Source organism: Pinus tabuliformis, chromosome 7 (genome assembly GCF_031772625.1).
Source record: "Pinus tabuliformis cultivar Carrire ecotype Pingquan chromosome 7, CPIR1, whole genome shotgun sequence".
Lineage (NCBI taxonomy): Eukaryota > Viridiplantae > Streptophyta > Pinopsida > Pinales > Pinaceae > Pinus > Pinus tabuliformis.
The window spans coordinates 902,062,221-902,077,694 of record NC_142293.1 but is presented as its reverse complement, the minus strand read 5'-3'; the positions used below and the strand labels follow the sequence as shown (position 1 = coordinate 902,077,694).

Genomic DNA, 15,474 nt, shown 5'->3' with positions numbered 1-15,474 from the left:
TATGTTTCTTTTATTTATTTTTAACACGTTGTGTGTGTTTCTTGTCAATTTTTGCATTTGTCATTCTGAGATCTAATACAGAATGGAATCTCACTTCTTTGATGAGATCTATACGCTACGGAATCTCACTTCTCTATTGTTTTTATTTGCCAGAATATATTATTAAAGTATATAGATTTTCAGAGTCATAATTATATTGATGTTAGTTTTTTTTCTGGAATACTTTGTAGTGTTTCGAGGGACATTTCACTCATATTTAAAGACAAAATGTTGTATCTGTATTGTAGATGTAAAGAGTACTAGACTAAATGTTAAAGAATAATTTTAATGATAGATTTTAATGAAAGAGAGTAAATAAAATTTTTAATAATAGATTTTAATGAAAGGGAGGAAGAAATCAAATTTTGAATAAACAAGAATTTTTTTTATACGAGTTAAATTAATGTAATTGTTTTTTTTATAATGAAATGGTAGAAATTTGTATTAAAAAAAATTGGATTACAAGGTCAAAACCTTTACATATTTCAATCTTTTTGAGGTTTTGAGATTGAGCACAAAGACATAGCTCAAACCCTCAAACGAATTTCCCATGACACAAATACTTCAGTGCCTTTTCAACTAAATATTTTCCAAAAAATCTGCAAAATACAAACACATTTACATTCCATTTTTTAATTTGATCTAGTTTGACGTCTTGTAGAAAAACTGTTTCCTTTCTTTCCAACTTGAATCCAACCCGCATTTTTTGCAAATTCTGGCAGATCATTTTTCGGCAATTGCATGGTATTTTCCTTGAAATCTTCCTCGTCTGCCTGATCTGCGCAAGAAATTTCATTTTCAACGAGATTCCTTGTGATTTTCAGAGATAATCCTTTTTCCATGAGGGTTTGTCGCTTTGCTAACGCTGCATTCGAGGGATCTTTATTGGCAATCGAAGGATCCACATTCGCAAATGAATTTTTATGCTTAGTTTCTGTTGTTGCTGTGACTGTGGTTTCTTTCACTGAATTTGCTTCCTTGCCTTCTGATTATTTCTTGCCATGATCTTCTTTGAACATTGTATAATGGTCACCTTGTGCACCTTCCCACCATTTGGGCCTTCGGGGTTTTTTTCGATCTTTGCTATTCTGAGGACGCTTGGGGCAATTTTTAATTACATGTCCTGTTTTATAGCATGCTCTACATCGAAATGAGATATTCTCATAGTCAAGCTTTTGGACCCAATCATAGTTTGAAGCCATCAAATAGCATGCTCTACATCGAAATGAGATATTCTCATAGTCAAGCTTTTGGACCCAAACATAGTTTGAAGCCATCAAATTAATCTCTGCGGGAGAACGCTTGTTGAAGTCCATCTCCAAACAAATCCGAGCATAAGTAGTATTGATTTTTTTGTTTTTTAATCAGAGCAACTTCATTAGAATTTTCCCAACGCTTTTTCCAATGGAGGAAAGCAATCTTTGATTCCAGAATTGCAAAGAAATATTGAACAATCTTTTACCCAAACTGGGGTTGAAGAAATTGACGTTGTTACTTGATAAAAAGTGGGAGATCAACGCTGCATGCAGAGGCCAATGCTCCCCCAAAAACACGACCCAACTTCATAGATAGCCTTCTTGTCTTCAATCTTTTCGACAACCACAATGAAGAAACCTCGAGCCATAGGGAAAATTTTCAGCCCCTCTGTCAAAAGGGGCTTCCATGTTTCAAAGATCCATTTATGCAGATTGGCTAGCCGCGGCCAAAACCCATTAAACTTGCAAACCAAACCATTATTTGAAAAATATTTTTCATAGTCCAAAGCTTCCTCATCCATAAGAACATTAAGGGAAGAATTTTTTTGCACCACCGGAAGACCAAATCCAAACACCAACATAGAACTGTACGAAACCGAAAAAGAGTTAGCTTGATCGACATCCATATTTACCAGATACATGAATTCACCATTGAACGATCTGTGGTAGAGATCTGCAAAAAATCCATGCAAACAGAGCAAAGATTGAGTGGCTAAGGCACCATAAGAGATTCCAGGGCTCCTTCCATTCCAAAACTTTTGAAGTTACTGCACCAATTTTTTTTATAATTATTAACTTCTTATAATGCAATACCATTTGTACATGTTCTTTATTTTTTTAAAAAATTAATGGAATTGTGAAGCAATTAGAAAAGGTTGAATAAATTAAGGATGGATCAAATTGGACATAAACTAATAGATGATCTAAAAGGGTTTAATGTCAATAACCAAAAGGCAATCTAGAATTAGAAAAATATTCACAAGAGTTTTGTAAATTAAAAGATGGGAATTTTTTTAATAATATTTTAATTAATTTTGGCTAACAAAGGCCGGTTATATATATATATATATATATATATATATATATATATATATATATATATAATAAAAGAATATTTATATATTTATATTAAATAAAAGATGCTAAAAGTAAAAAGAAAGTAAAAGAGTAAAGTTAAAATTAGATTATTGATCGCGACAATAGTTAATTAAAATATTAAACTAACATCTGCATCAAAAGGGTGCAAACACAAGCTGATAAAAGTGTAGATGAAGTATAGAACAAAGGAGGAAATATTTTTTTGGAGAAAAGATACATGCAACTAGTTATAGTTGTCTTTGCACCCTTTTGGTAGCATATATTAACTAGATTTTGATATTGCATCAACAATTTGGAGTGCCAGGTTCTTGAAGTCAAGCTTAACAAAAGTTCGAACTACTTCTCAAATTCAATTCTACAATACTGTTAGCGTTGCAAGCATCTAAAATGGATTTATTTGAGCAACGTCTCTACCTGTGTGGCTCCAACTTCATACCTTGCAAGCATCTAAAATGGACGTCTCTACTTTTGTGGCTCCAACATCATACCTCTCGAAAGGGAAAAGCATGGAAAATTTATTCGAATGTTAATTTCAATCGATGCAACAAAGTTTTGAAATGGTTCCTGCATAAAATCTTCACTAGTAATCCTCTCATCTCTAGTCACCCAGAGCTTGCACATTGCTGAAGTCACTAACCAAACTACTTGGATTCTCAGTTGGAGTTCTCCAGAAGTGGGAGAACACTGGAAGTAAGCGATAAATTATGCAAATAAAATATTGTCGACACCTATTTGGGCACTTTGTACTTGTGCATGATTGCATATGCAATGCCCTAATTAGTTTCCAGTTTTGAGGGGACTTGCAGACAATGTCCTTCACTTTCTCCCTATCATTGCATGTCGACAATCTTGAAGATTTTTTAGTGAAGCAGTTCCATTCATAGTGTCCTTATTACAAAGGATTCCATCTAAATATATGCATATTTCAAAGTTTCCCCTGCAAGGGAACAAGTACAAATATGAGCAGAGTCTCCTATCAATTACAGTTTCTACAGCAGAAGACAAACTTCTTTTTGCTCTCTCGCATTCTGAGCGGAGTCTCCTAAGGGATTTTGCATTTGTGCTCAAGTCCTTTTTGTTTCTTCTCTTGAACTGCTGGACACAGTAATTGAGCAGCCTGTTATCAAAATCCTCCCCTCCCAAATGCATGTCCCCTCCAACAACCTTCACGTCGAATTTACCATTCTCAACAGTAAGAACATAGACATCAAAGGTACCTCCACCTAGGTCGAAAATCAAGATTGTTTTCTTTTCTTTGCAGTCTGTATAGAACCCATAAGCTATAGCTGCAACTGTGGGTTCGTTAATAATTTTCATGACCATGAGGCCCGAAATGACGACAACATCTTTAGTAGCCTTCCTCTGAGAATCGCTAAAATAGGCAGGCACTGTGATCACAACATTCTTGACATCAGATTTGAGATAAGCTTCAGCTATCATCTTCATCTTTGATAAAACCATGGAAGATATCTCCTCTGCTGCAAACTCCTTCCTTTGACCTTTGTAATGGACTTGGATAAAAGGCTTGCCTTTGTCTCCATAGATGACAGTGAAGGGCCATAGTTTCATGTCACTCTGCACACAGGGATCTGAATCTCCTTCCAATGAGTCTTTTGACATCGAAGACGGTGTTGTGTGACTTACAAATCTATCAGTGGAATGGAGAATGAGAAAAGGATTCAAACAATCCTCCTTATCGGCGTCTTGTGTTTGCACGAATTTGGCTGTAGAAATTCATTCAACGGAAATTATTGTAAGGTACATGTTGGGGGAAAATCCAGCAGGAGGGTGGATAGTGAATCGAAAACCCATCGAAAGATGAAGGTGTGACTAAAAAAAGGGGAATGCGATGGAAAGAATTGCAAGGCACTGATTTCCTTTATTGAAAAAAAACCACCCAAGACTTGAGGTTTGCAGATCCGTTTGTAATTTCATTTGGGAGAAAACTACTGGTCGAAAGGGATTTCAACGTGGGGAAGAGCTCTTCAAAGATGACTGCATTCTTGTGGCTCACCATTGCCATCGAAATCTCTGGATCCTATCAAGCACATGATGGGTCACTTGCGACCGATGACTATGATAGAATAACATTCTTAATGCGGAAGAATTAATGCCAAAGAATTACTTATCGCAAAGAATCGTAAAAACTTGATGCCCAAGAAAACTTACCTCCAGCAATTGATGCTACTCCAGACTTTCCACTATGCTTGAGGCAGCCGGTAGTCTCGCAAAACTTGGATGGATAAAAGAAAAAATAAGTGACTGGTTGCAAAAACCAGCACCCAATTTGTTTGTACAAAAACCCGCGTTAATAATGAACACGGCAAGGCAAGTGAAAAGAGTCTCTGGCTAATAAAATTACAAATGCAACGGAACAAAATTATAGACAATGCTGTAGTATTGGAACGCAAGGCTCCATTTACAAATCTTTGAAGTCAAACTCGATCTCACAGTGCGCATTTAGCAAATCCAAGATAGGATCCTAGCCACAAGATACGCGGCACACTTGCAGTACCAGTGCAACCTAGATATTTAAATTCTACAGTTCAACAGAAAACACTCTGCTAGAAAAGCCAATAAAACAATGAAGGTTCTAATCACATGTATACAATGAAATGTAAATTGTATTACTGGAAAAAACAGTGGCCGTTAAATCAAAAACCCAAAAGCAGTAGCGCAACGAAAACTACAAAGCTCTTAGATTTATAAAATCACCCAAAATCTTTGTGTGGCACTTCCAAGCTTTGCTCTCTCAACTTGATGGTGTAAAACTGAAGGGGATTGAGATGTGAGCTTGGGGACCAAACATAAATATATATAGCCAAGCTTCCATCAAGCTTCTGTAGGCTATGTGTCAAGTGTTCCACAAATCATGGTAGAGAACTCTAGAGGGAGTAATGGACCACTTCAGAAGCTCCCAACAAGAAATTAATTAACTGTAGTTGATTTCCGTAATTTAAGGAAATTACTGCAGTTGGTTTCCAGAAATTAAGGAAATGACTGCAGTTCACTTCCGTAATTGTAGGCAGCAGTTGGGAAAACTTAAAGGAGCTTAACATTCTCCCACTTGGTCCATACTTCCAATCTTAATGTCTCATCTTAAAACCCATTGATAATCTGTATTAAGTAATAGATACATGAATCATGGCGATAAGTCCTCTAATGACGAGTATTATCTTCCATGTATTACTATGTATTTATTCTCATTATAATTTATGTGGCAACAATTTCTTAATAAATATACCTTATGTTTATTCCTGGTCTTACACAAATGAATTTTCTCAAATCAAATTAAGGTGCACATAAATATGAGAAAAACATCACAATAATTAAGAATTTCATTAAAATAACACTATCCATACAATGAGAAACTACATGATGGAACCAAGTCCCATATTCATTACATGATCCTTGAATTTAAATGGTGGCATGCCCTTGTCAAAGGATCAGCGATCATCAACTCAGTGCTGACGTGCTCAATGACCACTTTCTTTTCTTTAACAAGTTCCCTTATAGCTAAATACTTAATGTCGATGTGTTTATTTCGACTCCCATTTTTGTTGTTTTTAGCCATAAAAACAGCAGCTGAATTGTCGCAATATATTCTCAATGGCTTAGAGATAGAACCCATAATTCTAAGCCCAGAAATGAAACTCTTAAGCCATACACCATGTAAAGTAGCCTCAAAACAGGGGACGAATTCGGCTTCCATAGTGGAAGTGGCAATCAAGGTCTGCTTGGCCCTCCTCCATGATACAGCTCCACTGGCCATCATAAAAATGTATCATGATGTTGATTTGCGCGAATCAACACATCCATTAAAGTCAGAATCTGAGTAGCCAATTACTTCCAAGTTGTCTGTCCGTCTATACATAAGCATGTAGTCTTTGGTTCCTTGAAGGTACCTCATTACTTTCTTTGCAGCTCTCCAGTGGTCTAAACCTGGATTACTATGATATCGTCCCTACATTCCCACAACAAATGCAATGTCAGGTCTTGTGCAGACCTGAGCATACATTAGGCTTCTGACAGCAGAAGCATATGGAATGTTTTTCATTTGTTCCCTTTCAAAGTCGTTCTTTGGGCATTGGTTCAAATTGCACCTATCACCCTTCACAATGGGAGCTACACTTGGTGAACAATCCTTCATCCGAAATCTCTCTAAAATTTTATTAATATAGGTTTCCTGTGACAGACCCAAGATGCCTCGAAATCTGTCTCTATGGATCTTAATGCCAATGACATAAGATGCCTCACCCATATCCTTCATATCAAAATTTTTAGAGAGGAATTGTTTCACCTCATGTAGCAAACCCTTATCATTGGTTGCTAGCAAAATGTCATCCACACATAAAACAAGAAAACAGATTTTACTCCCACTAACTTTCAGGTATATACATTGATCCATAATGTTTTCTACAAAACTGAATGAAGAAATTACATTATGGAATTTCAAATACCATTGGTGGGATGCTTGTTTTAAACCATATAATGACTTCTTGAGTTTGCAAACCAATTGCTCACCATCACTAGAAGGGAATCCTTCAGGTTGTTTCATGTAAACCTCCTCCTCTAGATCTCCATTGAGAAATGTCGTTTTCACATCCATTTGTTGCAACTCCAAGTCAAAATGGGCTACTAATGCCAAAATAACGCGTAAGGAATCTTTCTTAGATACAGGAGAAAAAGCTCCGTGTAGTCGATACCTTCTTTCTGAGTGAATCCCTTAGCAACAAGTCTTGCCTTGTATCTCTCAATGTTGCCCAATGAGTCTTTCTTTGTCTTAAAGACCCATTTACATCCAATGGCTTTTGCACCATTAGGCAACTCAACAAGATCCCAGACTTCGTTACTCTTTATGGAATTCAACTCTTCCTTTATGGCATTGTACCTCATGGCTTGTGAAAAGGACTCGGGATCATTTTCGGCTCCAATGTTGTAGTCAGATTCTTGCAGATACACAACATAATCATCAGGAATTGCTGATCTCTTTGGTCTAGTATATCTTCTTAATGTTGTACCATCATCTTCCTGAGAAGTATGTGGTTCAACTTCTTGTTCAAAAGTTCTTGGCAACTCTTTAACTACCTGATCTACTAGAATGTCGTCAACAGCTTGTGGAACTTCAACAATTGGTTGTTCAACACCAGTTTGTACTTGAGGGGTGTTATGAACAATAACCAATCTATGACTTGAGGTGGAAGGTTGAGATTCTGAATGATCCTTCTCAGAGACTATGTTCTTGGTTTGATCGCTCCCACTGATCAAGTAATTTTCAAGAAACTTTGCATTTCTTGATTCCACAATCCTAGCGCTGTGAGATGGACAATAAATTCTGTAACCTTTAGACCTTTCAGCATATCCAATGAAATACCCACTAATGGTCCTTGGGTCCAGCTTCTTCTCTTGTGGATTATATATTCTCACTTCAGACGGGCATCCCCAAACGCGCATATGTCGCAAAATCGGTTTCCAACCTTTCCATAATTCAAATGGCGTTTTAGGAACAACCTTGGTTGGAACTCGGTTTAATATATACACTGCCGTCTTAAGTGCTTCAGTCCACAAGGATTTAGGAAGATTGGAGCTGCTAAGCATACTCTGCACCATGTCCAATAATGTTCGGTTTCTTCTTTCTGCTACACCATTCTGGTCGGGTGAACCAGGCATGGTGTATTGGGCAACAATCCCATGCTCTTGAAGAAATTTAGTGAATGGCCCAGGTGCTTGTCCATCTTCTATGTATCTACCATAATATTCTCCACCTCTATCTGATCTCACGATCTTAATTTGCTTGCCGCATTGTTTCTCTACTTCAGCCTTAAAAATCTTAAAGGCATCTAATGCTTTGCTCTTTTTATGAACCATGTAGAGATACATATATCGTGAGTAATCATCTATAAAGGAGATGAAGTATCTCTGACCATGTGAGTCCATGTCTAGACTACATATATCAGTATGTATGATCTCTAATATGTCCGAACTCCTATTGGCACCTTTCTTTGACTTGTTGGTCTGCTTTCCCTTTATGCAGTCCACACAAGTCTCAAAATCAGTAAAATACAGAGTATTAAGTACCCCTTCATTTACCAATCTTTTAATTCTTTCTATGGAGATATGACCTAGTCTTCGGTGCCATAATTTAGAGGAATCTTCATTAATAACACAGTTTTTAGTGCCAGTGTGAACATGCATTGAATCATAAGTGACATTGTTTTGTGAATTAATGCAGTAAAGACCATTAGACAAAATACCATTCCCAACATAATCAGATTTATAAAATAGACTGAAGGATTTTTCTGAAAGGTTAAAGGAATATCCAAAAGGTACAAGCCTTGAGACTGAAATCAAGTTTCTAGAAAAACTTGGAACATAAAAGGTCTTTTCTAATTCTAAAACAAAGCCACTACTTAAAGTTAAATAACATGTTCCTATAGCTTCCACATGCGAGCCCATCTTGTTTCCTGATAAGATGCTTTGCTCACTTTCCACTGGCTTCCTTAGGTTTTGAAAACCCTGAAAGGAATTCGAAATGTGAATTTTTGATCCAGAATAGATCCACCATGTGTTAATATTAACATTAACCATATTAGATTCATAACAAACAAACAAGATTGCATTACCTTTATCCGTAAGCCATTTCTGAAATTTGGCGCATTCCTTCTTCATGTGTCCCTTCTTTTTACAAAAGAAACACTTGGAATCCTTGTTGATATCGGCTTGGGGAGGTACTTTACCTTTCCCTTTCCAATTGGCTTGAGATTTGCCCTTTCCACGCGTTGCCAGCATTGCACTTTCTCCCAGTTCCATCACTAGTCTCTCTTCCTCTTGAACACACATGGTCATGAGTTCATTAATTGACCATTTATCCTTATGTGTGTTGTATGAGATTTTGAAAGGTCCGTATTGGTGTGGAAGGGTGTTCAGGATGTAATGCACCAAGAAGGACTCCGATATTTAAACCTCGAGTTTCTTCAATTGAGCCACAGTGTCCCTCATCTGCATGATGTGCTCGCACACACCTTTCACAGTGGTGAGCCATAGGGATGAGAAATTCATGATTAGGGTGCTTGCTAGTGCCTTGTCTGAAGTGACGAATTGATCATCAATGGCCTTTAGCAAGTCTCAGACTTTTTCATGCTGATCAACGGAACCACGAATACCAGCTGAAATTTTAGTCTTAATGAACATCATGCTTAGGCGATTAGATCTCTCCCATCGTTCATAAAGCGTGATGTCCGCTGCAGTGCTGGTATTAGTGAGTGCCGGTGGTTCATCTTTCCTAATAGCATAGTCTATGTCCATCCACCCCAAATGAAGGAGAATCCTTTTCCTTCCAGACCTTATAGTTATCTCCCTTAAGTTCAGGGATATCACAACGAATTTCAGAGAAATTTGCAGGTTGTACAACTGCATAAAATTAAAGATCACATGCTTAAGTTAAAAATTGAGGCCTAAATAAAATTTCATGTTTTACCAATGTAAATCATGCTCAAAATTGAATCTAATGACATAAAAATTGCCTGTGGGCCAAATTTCTAATTCAAGCAGATTCAATTATTCTTTATGATAGAATTTATCAAATTATTCACTTAATTCATAATTCTAAGAGTATATTATGATTATAATTTGATATAAATTCTATCTTAGTTTTGAACTTTATGATAAAACTATTGATTCATAATTCCTGTGGGTAAGTTATGAATATTTTATCCTAATTAATTACATAAATATAATAAAAATTCCTGTGGGATAAAATTTATTATATTTAGTATAATTAATTACAATTTAATGTCTAAATAATCTTTATGTGATCCTAACCAATCATAATATATAATTTTATTTAATTAGAGATGTTGTGGCTATTCTCTAATCAATTAAAATTATATGGATCACTAGACATTATTTCTTTTATGCATAAAAATTAACTTGATATGAAAATAATGATAATTTGCATAATCAAAACTATAAAATTCATGCATAATATTTAACGATGGGTCTCGTATACTCATCCAAAATAGCATGTTTTAATTTAAAACAGAAATAATCAATTCATGCAAAAATAACGAGCATATTTAATAAAATTTTGCACAATAATTATTTAAATTGCATATAATTAAACCAATATTATAAGCATAAAAATTGAGCAAAAATTAAACATATTTCCAAATAAATGCCTTAATTCAGAAAATTCTCTAAATATGACATTAGCAAAATAGAGCATGTCTATAAACACCAAGGTAGAGATAAAAAACCTCGCTCTGATACCAAATGATAGAATAACATTCTTAATGCGGAATAATTACTTATCGTAAAAAATCGTAAAAACTTGATGCCCAAGAAAACTTACCTCCAGCCATTGATACTACTCCACACTTTCCACTATGCTTGAGGCACCTGGTAGTCTCGCAGAACTTGGATGGATAAAGAAAGAAATAAGTGACTGGTTGCAAAAACCCGCACCCAATTTGTTTGTACAAAAACCCACGTTAATAATGAACACGACAAGGCAAGTGAAAAGAGTCTCTGGCTAATAAAATTACAAATACAACGGAACAAAATTATAGACCATGCTGTAGTATTGGAACACAAGGCTCCATTTACAAATCTCTGAAGTCAAACTCGATCTCACAGTGCGCATTTAGCAAATCCACGATAGAATCCCAGCCACAAGCTACACGACACACTTGCAGTACCAGTCCAATCCAGATATTTAAATTCTACAGTTCAGCAGAAAACACTCCGTCAGAAAAGCCAATAAAACAATGAAGGTTCTAATCACATGTATACAATGAAATGTAAATTGTATTACTGGAAAAAATAGTGGCCGTAATTTAAATCAAAAACCCAAAAGCAGCAGCGCAACAAAAACTACAAAGCCCTTAGATTTATAAAATCACCCAAAATCTTTGTGTGGCACTTCTAAGCTCTGCTTTCTCAACTTGATGGTGTAAAATTGAAGGGGATTGAGATGTGAGCTTGGGGACCAAACAGAAATATATATAGCCAAGCTTCCATCAAGCTTCTGTAGGCTATGTGTCAAGTGTTCCACAAGTCATGGTAGAAAACTCCAGAGGGAGTAATGGACCACTTCAGAATCGCCCAACAAGAAATTAATTAACTGTAGTTGATTTCCGTAATTTAAGGAAATTACTGCAGTTGGTTTCCAGAAATTAAGGAAATGACTGCAGTTCACTTCCGTAATTGTAGGCAGCAGTTGGGAAAACTTAAAGGAGCTTAATAGACTGTATAAAGGCTTGCTCCGAAGCATGGGAAATCATGGAGCTCATGGAAAATTCAGACACAAAATCCACTTTCGTGAATAAACAGGCCGACAAACTATTCCACCATCTAAAAGAATCGCTTAGGTGGTTGGGAATTTCTCTTCCCATTAACAACTACAATTCTGAAGACAATTCAATCGAAGCTTTCAAACGAGGCCTCCAGGGCATCGCAAAAAAAAGTTGAGCAAATGGAAACTCACGGGTGTATCTATAGTACTGGTTATGACTCCAAAAATTAGGAAGAAGTAATGGGGTGAAACCATTGAGATTCTCGACACCTCTTGAGGAGGATGAATCTCAACATGTCACCAACAAGAATCTCATAATATATATTATGCCTATCGACATAATTATTAAAATAATTTGTAATTAATAAGTTAAATTATAGAGAAAATTGAGGAAAGATGGAAGGGAAAAGATTAAAAGGGGGTAATAAAGTTAAAGAGAATAAAAATAAATATAGCTAAAATACTATTTAGATTAAAATCTTCTTCTTCTTCTTTTTTTTTTACTTAAGGAGGGAATGGAATAAGGATTATAATTGGATTAAGGAACACTGAGAGTAATAAAGGATTAAATAAAAAATTTAATGGATTAGAAATTACATCAGATTAGGATAATATAAGGGGAAAAAGGATGGAAACCAATAAGGGAGAAAACAAGGGAAGGAGGGTCAGATTTAAGGAATATGGGGAGTGTGGAAATTTTTGACATCAGGGCTAGGGGAATTTGATTTAGAAGACAAAAAATGGATAGCGGGCTTCCAAGATTGACTTAATTGATATCTGTCTTCTCGATTAAAGTTATTGGTGTGTTTTTCGATTTTAAGAGCTTCCCTAATGATTCGCTTCGTATGAAAAGATGTTGAAGTTAGGATTTTGGTATTGTCAAAATGAATTAAATCTTGGGTTGTGTGAGAGTGTTTAACAATCACAGACTTAAAGATACGATTTGAAAGGTGTCAATGATGTGTTCTTTAAGGTGAGCTTTGAAGGATCTCCTAGTTTGTCTAATGTAAGACATCCCACACAAACAAGGGATATCATAGACTCCGGGGCCCAACATAGGGTCATTCTTGTCTTTGGGAGATCGAAAGAACTGGCTAAGTGAAGTCTGGGGCTTGAATAAGTTTTTATGTTCCTTTTTGAAAGGATTTTGGAAATGTGATCAGTAACTCCCTGAATATAGGGGAGTGAGATTTTGGCTAAGGGAGGTTTGATGGCTGAAATTTTAGGATTAGGGTTAAGGTGGAGAGCGGAATGGAATGCCTTTTTAATGTGGGAGGAGCTGTAACCATTAGCTTTAAAGGATTTGATGAGATGGGATTTTTCGATGGGAAAGGATTGAGAGGAAGAAATTCGAATGACACAGGTAACTAGGGTTTTTAGAACAACAAAATTTTGCAAAGGATGATGGTGGGAGTTGCCATGGAGGTACCTTTTGGTATGAGTTTTCTTCCAATAGAATTGGTGGGTAAGAGACCCATCAGGGAGGCGAGAGAAAATAACATTAAGAAAGGGGAGGGAACAATTACTTTCAATCACCAAATCCCTTAAAGTTAACATTTACAATGCCTCCCACATTAAAAAGGAATTCCATTCCGCTCTCCACCCTAACCCTAATCCTAAAAATTTAGCCATCAACCCTCCATTAGCCAAAATCTCACTCCCCTATATTTAGGGAGTTACTGATCACATTTCCAAAATCCCTTGAAAGAGAAACATCAAAACCTTATTAAATCCCCATACCACCCTTAGATAGCTCTTTCGATCTCCCAAAGATAAGAAAGACCCTATGTTGGGCCCCAGAGTCTATGAGATCCCTTGTTCTTGTGGGTATCTTACATTGGACACATTGGGAGATCCTTCAAAGCTTGCCTTAAAGAACACATCGTTGACACTTTTCACAATCATATCTCTAAATCTTCCATTGCTAGACTCTCTCACAAGGCCCAACATTTAATTCGTTTTGACAATACCAAAATCCTAGCCTTTGCCCCTTTCCACTTGAAGCGAGTCTTTAGGGAAGCTCTTGAAATTGAAATGCACCCTAATAACTTTAATCAAGAAGACAAAAATCAATTAAGCCAATCTTGGAAGCCCACTATCCAATTTTTGTCTTCTAAAACAAATTCCACTAACCTTGATGTCAAAAATTCCCACAATCCCCATATTCCTTCCAACTGACCCTCCTTGCTCCCTTGTTTTCTCCCTTATCGGTTACCATCATTTTTCTCCTTATATTTATCCTAATCTATATTACTTTCTATTCCATTAAATTCTTTAATTACTCTTGGTCTTCCTTAATCCAATTATAATCCTTATTGCATTCCATCCTTAGATTTCAATTTCTTTTAGATTTTAATCTAAATATTATTCTACTTGTATTTATTTTTATTCTCTTTCACTTTTTTACCCCCTTTTAATCTTTTTACTTCTATATTTCCTTCATTTTTTCTCAATTTAACTTATTAATTATAACTTTTTTTTAATAATTTGATATTTTAATTAGCCTTTATCTCCATTAATACTCCAATTTTAAATTTAATCCTTTACTTTCTTTTTATCTTTAACTTCCATCTTTTATTTAATATAAATATATAAATATTTTATCGTTACTTTTGTTTAGTATTATCTTATTGACCAAAATTTATTAAAATATTATTAAAATTTTTGTTCCATTTTTTTTTAAATTTTATTTTAATATATTTGCAAATATTTTTCTAATTCTAGAGTGCCTTTTGGTTATTAACATTAACCCCCTTTACACCATTTATTAGTTTATGTCCAATTTGACCAATCCTTTATTTATTCAACATTTTCTAATTGCTTAATAATTCCATTAATCTAGTCATTGAGGAATCATGCGTTCTGCGGAAACCTTACCCCACCTCTTCTGATATGCTCTGATATGATTCACAATGGTGACCTTGGAGTGAGATCCTCCCCCTCCTCTTGCATTTTATCGCATTGGGATCTTTCATTAACTGATGGAAAGATCGGTTAGTCTGCCATTCTCCTCTTTCCGGTAAGATACTAATATGGCTCCGTGTGCTCCAAATTCTTACCCTTCGGAAGCAATCCCAAAGTTATTCAAAAGGTTTTTTTTTGACGTTGTACCTGCTGACGACTTGACCGACCCTTCGATGAATCTAGACCATTTGAACTTGTATCCTTCCTTCTCGTATTAGAAGGTATAGGGTTTTGCAATTATCAAGAAAGTTTTATGTTGTTTTTGTTTCGCCTTTTCTCTCCCAGTCAAAGTATCGATCGAACATGTGACTTTTAGCTCCATCCAAACGCAATGCATTCCGTTGGGGTTGAACAAAATTTCAGTTCAATCGAAAATCCCGGAGCATTTCACCGCTCCACCGGAAATTCCCTCTGCCCCTACCGTACTCCAGCTTGGTAGTTTCCACTGCCTGTGCAGGGTTGAGCCCTGGGATTTGACGGCGGACTTGAAAAGCCACCTACGGCGTTCATGGGCCCATGCAAGAGTTTCGATCAGTTCCTGCCAATATCCACGCTAGGAAATAAGGAACATAAATCCAGTAGCCCAAACAAGATGCCCGCGGCGGCCCGTTCGCAGAGAGAACAAATTTGGCATTCAGATATTCCCCAGATAAATCCCCTAGCTAATTCCTGGGGGATGACTTGACTTGATTGGACAGCTGGACGACTTGACACGGATGCCTGGACAGATGCCTAGATGGGAAAACTGGACAACTGGACGGATGCCTGGACCAATTGATTAAGAACCCGTCACTTGAAAAAGCCCCAAAAACACTCCCTCCTCCC

The 15,474-nt window shown here is 36.2% G+C and overlaps 1 pseudogene; it reads right to left on the bottom strand.

The window, feature by feature from the left end:
* Positions 1-3,209: 3,209 nt before the first annotated feature.
* Positions 3,210-15,474, bottom strand: part of LOC149250529 (heat shock cognate 70 kDa protein pseudogene) — an 80,916-nt pseudogene continuing 68,651 nt past the window's right edge.